The sequence below is a fragment of the Phoca vitulina genome, unplaced genomic scaffold, assembly GCF_004348235.1.
Source record: "Phoca vitulina isolate PV1807 unplaced genomic scaffold, GSC_HSeal_1.0 scaffold3, whole genome shotgun sequence".
Classification (NCBI taxonomy): Eukaryota; Metazoa; Chordata; class Mammalia; order Carnivora; family Phocidae; genus Phoca; species Phoca vitulina.
The window spans coordinates 21,707,201-21,723,758 of NW_022589706.1; the positions used below are offsets into that span (position 1 = coordinate 21,707,201).

Genomic DNA, 16,558 nt, shown 5'->3' on the forward strand with positions numbered 1-16,558 from the left:
TTCATAGAATCATGATTCCTTGTCACCAGAAATAATATCTAGCATGCATTAACTGTCAGGTATGGTTCTGAGTATTTTTTTAGATGTATTAATTAAGTCTTCCAAACAACTCCTTAGGTAAGAACTGTATTTTCCCCAATTTGTCTATGAGGAAGAAGAAAGGTTGAGTAACTTGTTCAAGTTCACTACCATGTGATAAAGCAGGCCTAAATATTGGAGTCCTTGTACTTGACCACTACTCTGTGTGGCCTATGCTAGAACGTTCCATTTTTTGTGCTAGTCTAATCAATTCTTGGCCAGCAGTGGCCACGCCATGTAAGTACTCAATGAATTTTATTCTCTTACTTCAGTTTGAGACCTACTTAGCATAATCTCTCAATGTCCTCTATTTTCATGGCAATAGAGGTGTCATTTGTTATATGTCCAACGTTAGGTAGAGCTCATATGAGTCTGTACCCACTGGATGGCCCACAATGTTGCTTACAGAGGTATTGCTGATTTCTCTAGTGTCCATAGTTGACAAATATTTTGAATATTTTTCTTAGTGACTCCCATCAGATATAAAATCTCCTTCATCTTCCTTTATGGAGTCAGAAAGTAAGAAAAATTTTAAGAGAAAAATCTGCCTTCAAACGATAACCTAAAATTTAATTCAGTATATCCTTCTACACATCTGTTTTAAAGCCTTATAATTTATGATTAGTTATTTGTTATTATGAATATGTCTGTTATTATGGATATCAATGATACAAATATTTTTAATTTACGATATATAAATATTTATTTATTAATGCAATTAACTTACATAACAATATTAACTACCAGTGTTTGTGCATAAATGTATATAAATGATTGCATAAAACCTGGCAATATAGTTAGACGTAAGTGACTTTTAGTCTTTGTTATTGTGACTGATTCAAATTTGGTATTTAAGGATTAGCAAAATAATAAGAAAATATCTTGTTATTTTAAATACTGGAAGATTTAGAGGATAATTCATTTATTTGACAGCACTTGGGGCAGACATGCCTTCTTTTTCTCAGCTGTTTGCCTTTTGCATTTCTGTCCTCTGTCCACAACTCAGGGCCTTGGTGAATTGTTTGAATCCCAGGGAAGGTTTTGCATTCGGGTTGAAACATTTTTTTAAACTATTAGGTTAATTTTTTCCTGAGGATTTAGAGAGATCTTTTCCTATAGTTTTATCTAAAATGAATAAACATTTAAACTGTTTGTTAGAACAAAATTTATTTATTTTTTGTTAAAATGATGCTGTGATAAAAGATATTTGAAACATCCCACAGCAAGAAATATAACTGGGACATGTTTGAAAACATATTTTTTAAAATTAGGACTGTGTCAGAAAATTCAGGATATGTAGTCAACAAACTAAGGATGTCAGAGACAGGAAAGTGAATCCAATATAGAGCAGAGATGTTCATAGAACACACACACACACACACACACACGCACAAACACACACACGCAGATTACTATATCCTTTTGTCTCAGTGCTGTATCTTTAAACATTTCTATTATGGTAATTTATTTCAAGAGTTGATTATCTAATCAGTGTTAGTTTTCTGACTCAGGTGTTTATATCCTCTCAAATTTCAAACACCATGAAAAACACTTTTGTGACATATAAATTTAGAGTATATGTTATTTGGCCACAATTTTATTCAATATTCATAAGTTTCCAATACCTCTTTTTCTGCCTTCTTTTAATTATAAATATTGACCCAAGATTCATCATGGTTAACAAATACTAGAAGTAGCAATGTTTCTCAAGGTTCATGGGCACCTAGAAGTCCACAGAAGTTGTCCTGCAGCCCAGGAATTTTTGAATATTTATTTTTAATTTCCTAAAATTTTAATCAAAAGCATATGTGCTTCTCACAGTTATCTATCATCTATCTATCATCTATATCTCTTTTTTAAGATTTTATTTATCTTTTGAGAGAGAAAGAGTGTGTGCTCACGAGGGAGCATGAGGTGCAGGAAGAGGCAGAGGGAGAGGGAGAAGCAGGCTTCCCGCTGAGCAGGTTGTCTGAGCAATGCGGAGCTAGATCCCCGGACACTGGGATCATGAACTGAGCCAAAGGCAGATACTTAACTGACTGAGCCACCCAGGCGCCCCTATCATCTATATCTTTGTTGAACATTTTCTTCCTTGTGTGTGTGTGTTCTTTTTGTTTCTAATCACTAGCCAAGGAATATCACTTAAATTATCAAGAGGTAATGTGGAAAAGTTATCAACTTTATACTGCACAAAGGGATTCCTGCTGGTGAAGGCTGAACATTTTCTTGGCACTTTGGAAAACTTCAGTGTTTTTTTCATAGTATAAACAAAGAAGATTGAGCAATAATTGATCCAGCATTTTACACACAGAAATATAAGAATGACCAGGTTAGATGAACCTATGTGATAGAGGTCACTACCATATGTATATTTTTAGGAGTGTTCATTTCAGCACATCAATAAAATAGTTTATAAATTTATTGGTTTTATAGTATTGCTCACTTTTAATTTGAGAACTACATTGGTTTTGTTGTTCAGTAAATGGTATAAGCATTAAAAGTTTATTTCTACTTTTATGTGTATATATTTAAATAATAATACAATAAAGGGTTCCTACCTGAACGTCCAGGAAATGCATTTTGCTTTAGAATTTAGCAAATAATAAGCAAATGTAGAAAAATATTTTACATATCAAAAAAGGGGGAAATTATAGTATTTTAATGTAATACAAACTTTTGCTATGACATGTACTTATATTTTGAATGTTAGGTAATACATTAGGTTTACATAAACTATAAAAATTACTATGTTTAAAATTTTATTGTAGGCTTAATTTTCTACCCATTAAAATAGAAACTATTTATTCTATAACTACCTTTCTTAAAAAAAAATAATCACTTTGGTGTACTTGGCATTCCTCTAAAGTTATTGGCAAGTTTACAGAATATAACATGTAAAGGATAGGGCTTAATATAAAAGAATGGAAATATTTTTAAAATAGTCACCTTTGATTTAACCCCATGTTAAACTTACCAAATATGGTGTTAAAATTGAAGTCCTTATAAATCCCGAACAATAGTGTTCATCTTGGAGTTCAGTTTCTTGATATATTACGTTTAATTTCAGTAGCCTATTAAAAACTCAGAGGTAGAAAAGATGAAAAAGTATTGAGATTCAGCTAAAAATTTTCCTGACTTTAGGCAAGTAGGGTTAATTTTAATGAAATTAGTTCAATGAAAATAGAGTACATATTACTGTTTTCCAGGAAGGGCTACAGAATTAATATGGTTTCTTAAGCCTGAAAAATGACTTATGGATGGAATAGGTTACTAAAAATCACACCACCACTCTATTCAACATTACTGGAAAGTTAAAAGTGAAAGGAAGCCACCTAGTTTAAATTAATGTATATATTCTTGTGCTTCTCTATATTCCAGAATGACTGCATTAATCAAACAATGGGAGAGGTAAGAGTGAAAAATAATTTAAAACAAATCTAAAGAATTATAGAAAATAATAATGACAGAGGTTGAAAAATATTTCCAATGTAAATAATTTTATTTATTTACTTATTTCCTTATATTTCAGATTTTTTTCTTGAAATTTATCAGGAGTGACTGAAATAAAAAATATAATTGTTTTCCATCATCATGGAAACGGCTTTAAGAGAAAACTGGTCAGATGAATATCACTGCTTCCCATTTTCAACCAGTGAATAGTTGCCATTGATGAAGACAGCCAACAGTCTGTCAAGAATGCTCAAGATATGTTACAAAATACAATGTGCCTGTTCACAGGGGGATAAATAACTAGGAAATAAGTTATGTGAACTTCTTGATTTCATCATGCAAGACAAGCACAAAAGCACCACCCATGCCTCTGAGAACACTGGACCATGCACCTTGAAAAGCTTTGGCTCCTTCATCACAGGCAGTCTTCCTTCAGCAGTCAAGCTGTCTGTGTACATGATGTCAGTTCCTTTGCTGACAGACTGCATTATCATAGGGCAACAAACACCGTCAAAGGAATAGGAAGTCAACCCAGCAACCACTGTGATTGATGGGTTGTGCAGCTGATGAAGATGTGAGCATTCTTGGGATCTGGAAGCATTCTCTTTGCAGTGTCATAGATACCAAAGTAGGCAGCTCGGTAGATGATCGTACCCTGCACACATTAAAGCCTTGGTACAGGCCCCTTAATCCCATCAGGTTTGTAGATCTTAACCAGTCACTGGGGCCTCTGAATTCCCTTTCAGCTCCAGCTTTGCCCGTATCAGCTGCTAGACGGGTTCTGGCAAAATCAAGAGGATTCACAAAACGGAAGGATGTGGCTCCACGGGCACCACCTGATGCCAGATTCCCTGCAGAACCCAGTGCCAAAACTGGGTTCTCTTGTCCACACCACCCAGGAAGATCTACTTGTATTTATCTTTTGAAGTCAAAGTTGTGAGCCTGGGTGGGGAAGGATCTGATGACATTGGCCAGCTTGCCATGCCAGAAGGACAGGCACCCTTGCTCCTTGGGTATACGAACCAGTCTGTAATGCCCTTGTGATTTGCTTGATGGCATGCTGCACCTGTAGCAGCAGCAGCTTGACCCGCTCTCTGGGCTCTACTGCAACCACTCCACCCACCAGGAGGTTCTTGGTGAAGGACATAGTGGCCTCCGCCATGTTGAAAGGAAAGAGCAGGTGGGCAACTGAGGGACTGCGGTAGGAACCACTGGGACTCTGGGCCTCTGAACTCCAATGTAAATAATTTCATTTATTTATGTATGCATGTATGTATTTATTTATTTATAAAGATTTATTTATTTATTTATTTTGAGAGAGAGAGCCAACCTGAGCAAGTGTGGGAGAGGCAGAGGGAAAGGAAGAGGGAGAAGGAGAGAAGTTGACTCCTGTCCAGTGGGAGCCCCATGTGGAGCTGGATCTTACCACCCTGAGATCATGACCTGAGCCAAAATCAAGTGGGAGGCTTAACCGACTGAGCCACCCAGGCACTCCACAAATGTGAATAATTTTAAATGGTGTAAAGATACATTGGGATTTTTTTCCCCAATATGTAAGAAAGAAAGAATAAATAAATCTTTCAATCCAAGAAAGAGCAAGGAATCTCACATTTATTTAATAACTGGTATGTACCAGGCATGGTCCATATATTAAAGCATTCAAATAGAGTTCTTGATGGATAAAAATATCTAAAACACATAAAACCCTGGAACACCTGTGCATAGCACCTGGTTTTCACTAAGTTTTAGCCCCTATTTTTCTTTCCTTTTTCTCCTTTTCCAGCCCAAGATTATTATGATGATTTCAGATAAAAGATGTTTTCCCAATGCACATAGCAAATTATGTTATTTAGCGTCATTATACACAAACAATATGGACACTTTATGCAAAGCTTTATTTTCCAAATGCATGGGTTCTGAAACTTATGAATATTGGATTACCTGAAAGCCTGTGCAAAAATATAAGGCAAAATGGGGAAAAGAAAATAGTGTGCAGTGGTTTATCCTAAAAGAAAGAATAAGGTCATAATCATGAAGCTAATTATGTGATTACATTTCTCTTGATGGTGCTTTTCAAAGAATTGGGAGTGGTTTATTAAAATTGAGAATTCCTGGGGCGCCAGGGTGGCTCAGTAGTAAGCATCTGGCTTCGGCTCAGGTCATGATCCCAGGGTCCTGGGATCGAGTCCCACATCGGGCTCCCTGCTGGGCGGGAAGCCTGCTCTCCCTCTTCCACTCCCGCTGCTTGTGTTCCTGCTCTCGCTATCTCTGTCTCTGTCAAATAAATAAATAAAACCTTTAAAAAATAAATAAATAAAATAAAATAAAATTGAGAATTCCTGCCAACATGCAAAGTTATACAGATCTGATAGTACACTTGCAAATGGTGGAAAAGCAGTAAAAATATTAATGATTTTGAAAAAAAAATAGTGTTTTGACAAAAAGACATTGTAATATAGAAGGAAGGTCATAAACACAATGTTAGTAAACTAGCAGACACCGTGGGTATATGAAAGAAGTCCCTGATTATATGTCAGTACCCTGTAATGGAAGGTAAACCTAAAGATACAAGTAGTAGACATTATATGGAAGATTGTGTCTTGTGATCTGATCTGGCTTCATTATACTTTCTGGCCTCCTTTCCTTTCTCCAAAAGCATTTTCTTTCCTCACCAATTTAACTGATAGACCACCTATTATTAAGTTTCAGATTTCATGGGGAATACAATATACTACAAAATAGAATATATTTTACAGAGTAAATACATAGTTAGAAAGAAATATGATATCTACATGTGAGAACAAGATGCCATAAGTGCCCAAGTGTTGCAGCTGGTTGATTTTGAAGAAAAAACATTATGAAAGGAGACAAAAAAGTGTCAAGGAAAATTAAAAAAATGAAACATGAACAGATGGAGTAGTGGGGACAAGATAGGAAATCACACTAAATTAGCACAAGAAGGTCAGAGCTACTTATAGGTAGGCAGTTGTTATCATATATATATTTAAAAAGGTGTTCTGGTTTTGTTAGATCTACTTTATGATTAGCCCCAAGTCTTTTCTTTCACATGGGATATCTTAACTGTGTGTGTGTGTAAATACAATATAGGACAGAGCACATGAATGTGCACATGCATACACATGTTTGATAAAATGTGGGCATGAGGCAGTTGTTTGTAATTTTTGGTCTGCCACAGGGTAAGTGTCCAATAATATGTGTTGCTTATATGAGCACTGTTAATAAAAAATGTGATTTGCCTTCACATATTCCAAATTAAATAATAAGGTAAAATTCCAAGTTGGAAATATTTCATCAGCCGAGCCATTCCTCCAATGCAATAACTTTAAAATGCTGTATATCCTTTGTTTTAAGTTGAAATTAGAAAGAAAGATGATGAGGTAGACATAAAAGGCAAAAGGCCACATAGCGCCCTCTGAGATGTGTACAGGGCTTTCTCCGAGCTGGAGAAAAGCAGTCTCTAGTGATGCTACAAATGTCTTTTTAAAAGGTGGCTGACACTGTCAGGTGTAGTAGGTGAGAAATCTATGTAATCTCGTTTGATGTCGAATCCAAGGACAAAGTACAGACTTCATTGCCCAGAGCAGGACTGTTATATGAAGAGGACACTTCTATTTCTAGGTCTATCTCTCAGGAAATTTTTAAAATAAGGCTAAAATATGAAAAAAAAAACACTACTTAAATTGTTTAAGATATTTTTTTTTGAGTAGTTCTTGATATGGGAAATTTAAATTAATTAGAAGAAAATACTTTGCATTATAATCTCTGTTAGCATTTAGAAAATTTAAAGAGTTGGGGAATGAAAAGTTAATGTGGAAGTCTAGTATGTAACTAAAAGCAAGATCTTAAGAGATTGACACACTAAGCCCTTATATATTTTATTGAAGCTTCTTAGGAAAATGAGTTGTAAGAATTTGCCACTGATCGAGCAGAAAGATGATATTGATCAAAATCTAATAGGCAAAACTAAATAAGTTTATGAGAAGAAATCACTGGTACTTTCAAGTATATGACTATATGGTTGCATGAAATACATTTTTATAAGATACAGAATTTGTAAAATGTGAAATAAATATATGTACTTTTTCTCTATCAAATTATAAGGGCACTTCCAGAGCTACAAAAAAAATGCATATTTTTTCTACAATGCTTTTGGCTGCTACCACATAACTCAAATTGTTTTCTTTTTCTCATTCCTTACTGTCTTGTTTATGGGGAGATATCAATGTCTAAAATATCTGCAAAACTTTTAAAAATGCAACAAATTGAGGGTATCATCTAACAGCAAAGGCAAATGGCCAATGTAGACAAACATGGAAATGCAGCAAGGTTAAGGAAAGATTACTGTATATTTCACAGTGTCAAACAGTCAGTTCAATACATAATACAACAAATGTGAAATCTACAATGTCAACTAGAGATGGAGGCTGGGGATATTACAGACTGACATTCCTGTAATTAAGGAATGAAAAAAATAGCAACATTTCAGGACATAACAAAGTACACCATCTGGGCCTGCCAACTATAAATATTAAATATGGAAAAAGAAAGGACAAACAAAGCTAATATAAGCATCAAGTCATTTTGCAAATTCATAAAGAATCAAAGAAAATCAAAGAATCATTATAGCCTCTAAATGCTTCTAAGGGTAATTTGTTGATAAAAGGAGTTGGCATCACTTCATAATTTACAAAGGAAGATAGAAGACAGATGTCAGAAGCAGATGTACACTTCCCAGAAAGGGGAAGAAGGAACGCTGAAGCAAATCAGGATCATGTGCAAAATAGAGATCAGATAAACTGGAAAAAAATAAGGACTGAAAAAGCACTACTTCTACAGAGTTGGCTTAGTCTTCCTATCAAACTGATGCAAATCTCCAGGTCATAACCTCTCAAATTTGGAAGTGCATTGGTTGAGTAGACAAGTTATTGCTTTTCCACTCAATACATAGCATTATGCCAGGACAGAAAGACATATTGAGATAAAGAGGACAACTAGCTGCAGAAACCTCAAAAGAGGACCATTTATAAAGTGTACAAGTGTTCACACAAGTCAAAGTGTGTTGATAAATTCTTCACAAGATGGCAGAAAAAGAGTGATTCTTGTATCTATCAATCATCCATTAACTCAACTACTCATTCACCATCTATCCATCTGCAAATAATTGAGAGCCTATTCTAATTATAGCCTCAGACACAACATATTGAGAGTATTTTAGAGGTCAAACAGATATAATAAAAGGATAATTAATTTTAAGTAAGAGCTCTTTAACCTATTTGAAACATTGGATCTCATTCTTTATTTAAATGCATAAATGCAAACTCTACTTGTCTAATTATCTTCTGAGTACTTCAAAGTGAGAGTAAAATGAGAGCAACTGTACTTTCTATTTCCTTAAATCATCTATTTTATAGGTGTGTGCAGATATGTGTATATATAAATATGTGTATATATTAATATGCATATATATGAACCAAAAATGTTTCTGTATGTGTAATATATGTTGTATTGTGTGTGTATATGTCTGAAATATAGGTGTAAAATCTTTATTCTTAGATTCAGCAATAGAATTGGCCATACACACATGCATATATAGATGATTTTCAGCTGACAAAGTATTTGAGACTCCACAGAACTGATCATAACTTTAACCTGTAAAGTAATATATATCTCTATACTGAGAATTATTTTGCTTGTGCACCTCTTATCTTCTATCACTTACTCAAAGAAGGTAAACAATATGACTAATAAAGATTTTAACAACTGGTAATATTGATCACACCTGCCCTCTCTTCTTCTTCTTAATAACCCTAATGATCTTCATCTTTTAGGACCAGCTGCTCAAGTCCAATCTATTCCACTTAGTCCTTCCTAGAAAGACAGGTTCAAACACATCCTCTTGCCCCTTTGAACTTGCAAAATATTTAATGCCAATTTATCCCTTAGTAAACTAACATTATGAAAAAGCAAAGTGGCTTAAAAGAAAATATTGCATTAAAAAAAAAAAAAAAAACCAAAACCCACAGTTGATTCTATTTAGTAAATGTGTTTTTAGTTTACTGCCAGAGGTTTCACAGGCAGAGGTTTATTTGAAGCATATATCAAACCATACTTAATAAAAGCCCAAACAACCATGTAATATTCATCTACATAATCTATAGATATAAACACTTTCAAATCTCTGGCTTTATTGAACTATTCCTATTTGAAGTATATTGAATTAGGTAGTGTAACTGCCAAGTTTATAACGACATGAGCTCAGCTATGGCTAGTCACGAGCTATACTTCTGTGGGCTGTCAGTGCAATTACTAAATGGGAAACTCAGTATGTAATATTCTTGATCTCAAAAGAACCAACTGAAAATAGAAAGGCTTAGCACAAACCCACATTAATATGTACAATTTGTGATGTGTGTGTGTGTATACACATGCATCATATTTTGGCCAGGGACAACACTGGTTTACGCCTACTGTCTTGTATGATTATCAATAGTGCCTCCTGTCTTATACATATAGCTGCCTATGTATAAATATCTGTAATATTGAAATGAACAAATGAAAGTTCACATGTTTTTTTTTAATGTTTTATTTATTTATTCATGAGAGTCAGAGAGAGAGAGAGAGAGGCAGAGGGAGAAGCAGGCTCCCCGCCTAGCAGGGAGCCTGATGTGGGACTCGATCCCAGGACCCTGGGATCATGACCTGAGCCAAAGGCAGACACCCAACCGACTGAGCCACCCAGGCGCCCCGAAAGGTCACATGTTACATCTCTTTCTTCTGAGACTACTTCTTTCAAGTGTATCAACATGTTTACTTACAAATATGTACATTTACACTCATACAGGCACGCACACAAGTATATATTGACATAAATATATGTACTCTCACACACACTAATAGACAGTTCTTTACATCATAATAGGTCATGGGTATAGTTTTTGGCACATAGATTTCTCCCTCTAATTGTATATACAACATTAGCCACTATGTTAAGATATTTTTTCTGTCTTGAACTGAAAATGCTGATTTAAAAAGGAACATAGTGACACGCATAAGATGGAGATGTCTAGAAGTGATAAATCTATTTTTGTTTGGTGAAGTCATGGAGCTGATTAATAATAAGAGCTATGAGTTGCAACCCGCAATGAAAACACTTCTTAGGCTGCTAGATGAAGCTGGAAGTCCATCTCCCTAAAGGAAGGAGAGGTAAGTTGTTTATAAATGTATTCTGTATACCTGACATAGGATTTAACTTAAGCAAGAGCCTTCAAGTGATGAATTAAACAAATGGTGTTGGAGAATCAACTATATCACTTCTAAGACAAAATCATTTTTTTCAGACACTTAAATGTGTTAACTGTCCCTGGATGCTCCATCCGTAAACTAGGAGAATAAAAGGCAATAACAATTTGTGAAACATGTTAGGGACCATTTCCTCCCCATTTCGAATCAAAGGTGTTAACTGAACAGCAAAAATATGTAAAGACCTAGGAAACTAGCTGCTGTGGATAGAAGAGCAACAATAAGTTTCTTACAAGCTTTTACTGATCGCTGGAAAAAGACTTGTCTCCACTACCACACGTGAATCAGTTCAAGGTTCCTATTGTTCCCCTTTGCTGCTACCAGTCTTATCAGCATTCCTCCAAATACCCTCATCTACAAGTCTACTACCAGTTTCCTCTCAAGAAAAAAAGTCTAGAAAACAGAAAGTTGCTACCCCCATTGCCTGACAGCCAAAGTTGTGAGATAAAGGGACAAATCACCCAATTCCTTACCCATAATGTGATGTGAGTGAGTGGGGGAGAGTAATGGTGAAAAGGTTTGGGCATCAGATTCCAACAGGTATATAATGATTTAAAATGTGTTTGCTAGTGGGAACAGGTATCTGAACTTCATAAAAAGTTGGCTTGGAGGAGGGCACCTGGGTGGCTCCATCGTTAAGCATCTGCCATCAGCTCAGGTCATGATTCCAGGGTCTTGGGATCGAGCCCCGCATCGGGCTCCTTGCTCGACAGGAGCCTGCTTCTCCCTCTCCCACTTCCCCTGCATGTGTTCCCTCTCTCGCTGTGTCTGTCAAATAAATAAAATCTTAAAAAAAAAAAAAAAAAAAAGTTGGATTGGAGGGCTGTCAACTTAGGAAATTGCAAGGAGCACATCTATCCAGAAAAGCAACATTGGAGGGACAAGAATTGGGAGCTAAGAGACTTCCTAAGGAGACAAAAGGATTCTGTGTGTGTCTGTTTGTATGCATGCATTGTTTCTTTCTTTTTCCTGAATGATATAATCAATTTGGAAAGCTCTCTACCACCCTTCCCTTACAACATGCTCTCTCTCTCTGGGCCATGATGTGAAGAGTGCCCCAAGAGGTAAGCAGTACATATCCATATTTGAAGTTGAAGATCTTGTATCTTGCTAGCTCTGATCCTGTGGCAAGATATGTTCTAAAGCTATAACAATCTGCAGACAAGTTCTTAACTTGGCCTTTGCCTAAACTGCAAAACCTATTTATAGTTACTGCTTCAATAATGTAGTTCCAAAGCAACAACTTATTAATGATAAAATGATTGCTCACATACATAATTCTTTAATGTGATTTAGTTGACATAAACACAGTGTAACCACAGGAATGACAAAATAATTGACAAGTTATTTTCAAAATGAGAATTATTATGTTGAGTAGGATGTCCATTAAAAGTTGATTCTAAATTCAAAGGCTTGGTATTGAAAATTACTTCATGGATTTAAAAAGTCATTTCCTTTCTGCATGTATTTGCAAATATAAGTATTTTATATAACTTTTATATATTAATGGAAATTTTTGTATTTTATATTTTCTAAATGATCAACAGATTTTGTTGTTTGCTTCACTGGAAGATGAAAGAATTAAAGTTAACAGTAAATTTATAATTTTTTTTTTTTAAAGCAAGTACCTGGCAAATAGTAAGCTCTCATAAATATTAGGTTACTGAAGGAATTAATTTTACATATCTAAACCTATTTTTTGTTCACTTCTTCATGCTACTTAATCATGGTATCAATTAATTAAAACATCAATAAAATATTTTGGTGATCTTAAAACAGTATGCATAACAATACAATGATTACAATCCCAGTTTATGCTCTGTTTCTTTCAAAAAATTAAAATTTCATCCACCACCCCTCACCCCATTAAGAAAACCAGTATTTTTCATTTTATCAAATACAAGTCAGAATACATTTTTTTATTCCTTAAAACCAAACATTTCAAAGGATATACTCAATATAACAGATATATCTATAAATGTCAGTAGATATATGTCATATATATATATATATATATATAAATTTTAAAAGCCTCATCATCACCGCATATGATCAAGAGACTATGCCAGAGTTCCGAAGACAGTCTCAAATGAGAGTTCCCAAGTGTCCTGAACATTATTGCATAATCAAAATTATCATTATCATTTCATCTTTGAAAGAGACTACATCACATATTTGGATGTGTGTGATTCACTCCCTGGGAGCTGAAGGAAGGGTGGCCTAAACAGACACTATTTGAGGGACTCATGGAGGCATTGAGTGCTGAAGAGTAGAGGTTCAGATTGAGAGCCTGACCAAGACTATGAGGCACACCAATAACCAGGATCCTGAGCCAAGAAAATATCTGTACCAGAAAACTGAATTCTAAAAAAACTATGAAAAGGATTAGTAAACAAATCCTTAGAGAATAAGGCTGGTGATTTATTTTAGAATAATAAAACCCAGAATTTGAAGAGAGGTAGGGGTAGAATCATGGTTTAAACTGCTTAGGAATTAATACTCTTCAATTACTCATGTCTATAAATTGAACAGAAAACTCAGTAAGGCCTTTCTGTCTCCCTCTTGTAAATCACAACCACCCCTCCTCCAGTCCTATCCACTCATATTCCTTTTTCTCCTTTTCTGTTTAAATTTTTCTCTCCACAGGACTTATCAGCTTTTGAATATTCTATAATTTACATATTTATATTTTTAGGGAAGCATACTACAAGAAGTGTTCAGTCAAAAAGGTAGAAAACTGGAGGGTCTGGTTAACTTTGAAAAGTAGGTGTAAATGAGCAGACTGTGCTACATGACATAGAAAATAAATTCAGAGATCCAGAATTATCTGCAAGGAGAAAAGGAAGGAGAGGAAAGAGAGGAGAGGTTTTGTTGGAGTGGTGGAAGTTTCCATACTGCATTATATACTCCATGTATTCCCCCAAACAAGCTCCACAACAATAAACACAAAAATTTCATAGAATTTAATAAATCCACTCATGGTTGGTATAAATGACTTTCTTCTGTGACTCCTGAAGAGCTGTTTTCACATTGTTGGACAGGGGTCTGTCCTGGACTGAAGAATACAAAGATAGATATAGCCCCGAGAATAGAAATCATGTAAAAATCCACACAGGTGTCTTCTGAAAGCTTTAGATAAGAAAGACACCTTTCTCCTTAATATTTTCAGTGAAATATCCAATATTTTAAGTTCTAATCCACAACACATGTTTTTTTTTACCTTATGACCAGAGAATAGGCCTTTAATTCCTGATTTGGTAACAAATTACTTCCTCTTCAAGATTCTTTAAAAAGGAAGAAAATATACACTATTGTAGGAATATGATGTTTTTGAAACCTTTAAATTGGCTTTCTCAAACATAATTACCAGTTGTCTACTCAAATGAAGTACTTGGGAGTGAAATTATTTGTTTTATTTATTTTTTATTTTAATTTTTTTTCATTTTATTAAATAAAATTACTGAAATTAAATGCTGTGGGTGAGCAACAGCAGTTGAATAAATACAATTTGGAATGAGGTATTATTTTGATAGTTTTAACTTTTTTTGTATTTTCCCTTATGTATAGTCACTGTAATTACCTACAAAGGAGTAAAAACAATTAAAAATGACAACATCAAAATCTTTTTATTTTAAATTATGAAGTATTCCTAAAAGAGAGAAGTATTCCTGAAACAAAGTTTCAACTTTGAAATTTCAGACAACCTATTTTAAAATTTTTATTTATTGTACATATTCTATTTTTTACTCCTTTTCTTTCTTAATTTTATTGATCTACACTGTTATCCACTTTTTGAAAGATGTGTATTCCTATAATACTCATTTAGCAGCAACCTCTTAGTTTTTAACATGTGTACTTAATTTCACAAAGTCCTAATGTAATTAATATCTCATCTCCCTATGAAAAAATAAAGGAATTTTAGAATGATTCAACAATTTCCTCCCTTCTCGTTATGCTATCTGGAATTTGAGGTCCATTATATTTTCAACTTTAAATAAGACTATTTTTAGTCAGCCAATGATTAATTATATTCACCAAAAATTTACCTTTGTTTCCCCCTAAACTTGCTATGTGCATTTTAATATTTCCGACTGGATTTATATACTTTAGTAATTTACTTGTTGAGACCCATGAGTGATACCCACTCTTTAATTTAAAATATCCGTATAGCACCTTCACTTTTGAAAGATAACTGATCTGGGTATAGAATTCTAGTTTAATGAATATTTTCTTCGATTTTTTGATGAAAATTCTTTTGTCAATCTAATTAGCATGTTTTGTACATAATCCATTTATTATCTCTAGTCACTGATAATATTATCTCTTTGAGAATATGAATTTTATTTTTTTAATATCTTACTTTAGACTCAGTATGCATTTCTGTATGAAGTCTCATGTCTTTCTTCAAATCTAGACAATTACAAAACTTTATAACAACTTCCAGTAATGTCTTTTCTCTATACTACCCTTCTGGCACTCAGTAAATGCATTCCTTTTAGGCTCTCAACTTTATGCAAGAAGTTCAGTGGGGACTCTGCCTTGATTATGTATATGGTAACTCCTTTTGTCCTCGGCACTACAAAATTTCAGCTCTCAATTCAGATATCAAAGCTCTAATATTCAGGTGTCATTTGAGTTTTTTCTGATAGTGCTCTAGTTTAAAAATTAAAAATATTTTGGTCTCCACAGGGCTTCTATATATTTTTTTTAGTGAGAATAAGACCAAATCCAGTCAGGTTCTTTTGCCATATATTTATTAATGTGCTTCTCTAAAATATAAATATCCAAAATGTAGAAAATACTTAGATTTCTTTCAAATGAAAAAGACAGGGTGCCTGGTGGCTCAATGAATTAAGTGTACAACTCTTGGTTTTGGCTCAGATCATGCTCTCAGGGTCCATGCTCAGTGGAGAGTCTGCTAGAGGAATCTTTTCCTCTCCCTCTGACCCTCACCCTGCTCCCACACTCTGTCTATATATAATAAATAAATAAATCTTAAAAAAAAAAGACAAATGAATCAAAACATAAAATCTGTGCATTTATTGCTTCTTGCCATACAGCTTCTCAGCTCAGTTAGTTTAAAGATGTGCCGGCTTTTTTCTTTTGTCTCCCCAGCAGGTTGACTGTGTCTTTCCTTTTTTTTTTTTTTTTTTTTAATACCCTTTAACCCAACTATTTAGGAAGGACAAGGCAACTTCTTAAAATTCTGCCTATGTTCTCAGGAAATGTCATTCATTTGGCAGAGCTCCCAATGTGTAGCACAGCTTGATTCTCCTTCATAGTCCCCAGAACAGCCAGGCCTGACACTAGGAAGCTCTTTCAATGACAGGCATTCATTTATCTGAACTTACTCTGAACTTGGAGAATATGGTGTGTGTGTGTGTGTGTGTGTGTGTTTAATGTACTCTGAGAGGCACATTCAATGTCTCTGTGACCAGTGTTTCTTCTCTAAAAGTTGTTTTATGTAATAGAATGGTTTTAAGGGGATTCCTTTTCTTTATATTTTGGTGAAATCCCTGAAATGTCTGAATGAAAAAGATTTTAAAACACGTTTGGCAGCGTCCTTGTTTTAAAGTTGGTATTTGTCTTTGTTTAGCCAGAAGGTAGACATTAAAGTTAACTCTTATTTTATTTCAATTTAGAAAAAAAGGACAAAAGTAAAAATGACATGGTGTAAATTTTAATGATAGGATTTTACATAGAAACATTC

The 16,558-nt window shown here is 34.4% G+C and overlaps 1 pseudogene; it reads right to left on the bottom strand.

Moving 5' to 3' along the window:
- Positions 1–3,840: 3,840 nt before the first annotated feature.
- LOC116627741 lies at positions 3,841–4,690 on the bottom strand (annotated as a pseudogene).
- Between the last annotated feature and the right edge of the window lie 11,868 nt (positions 4,691–16,558).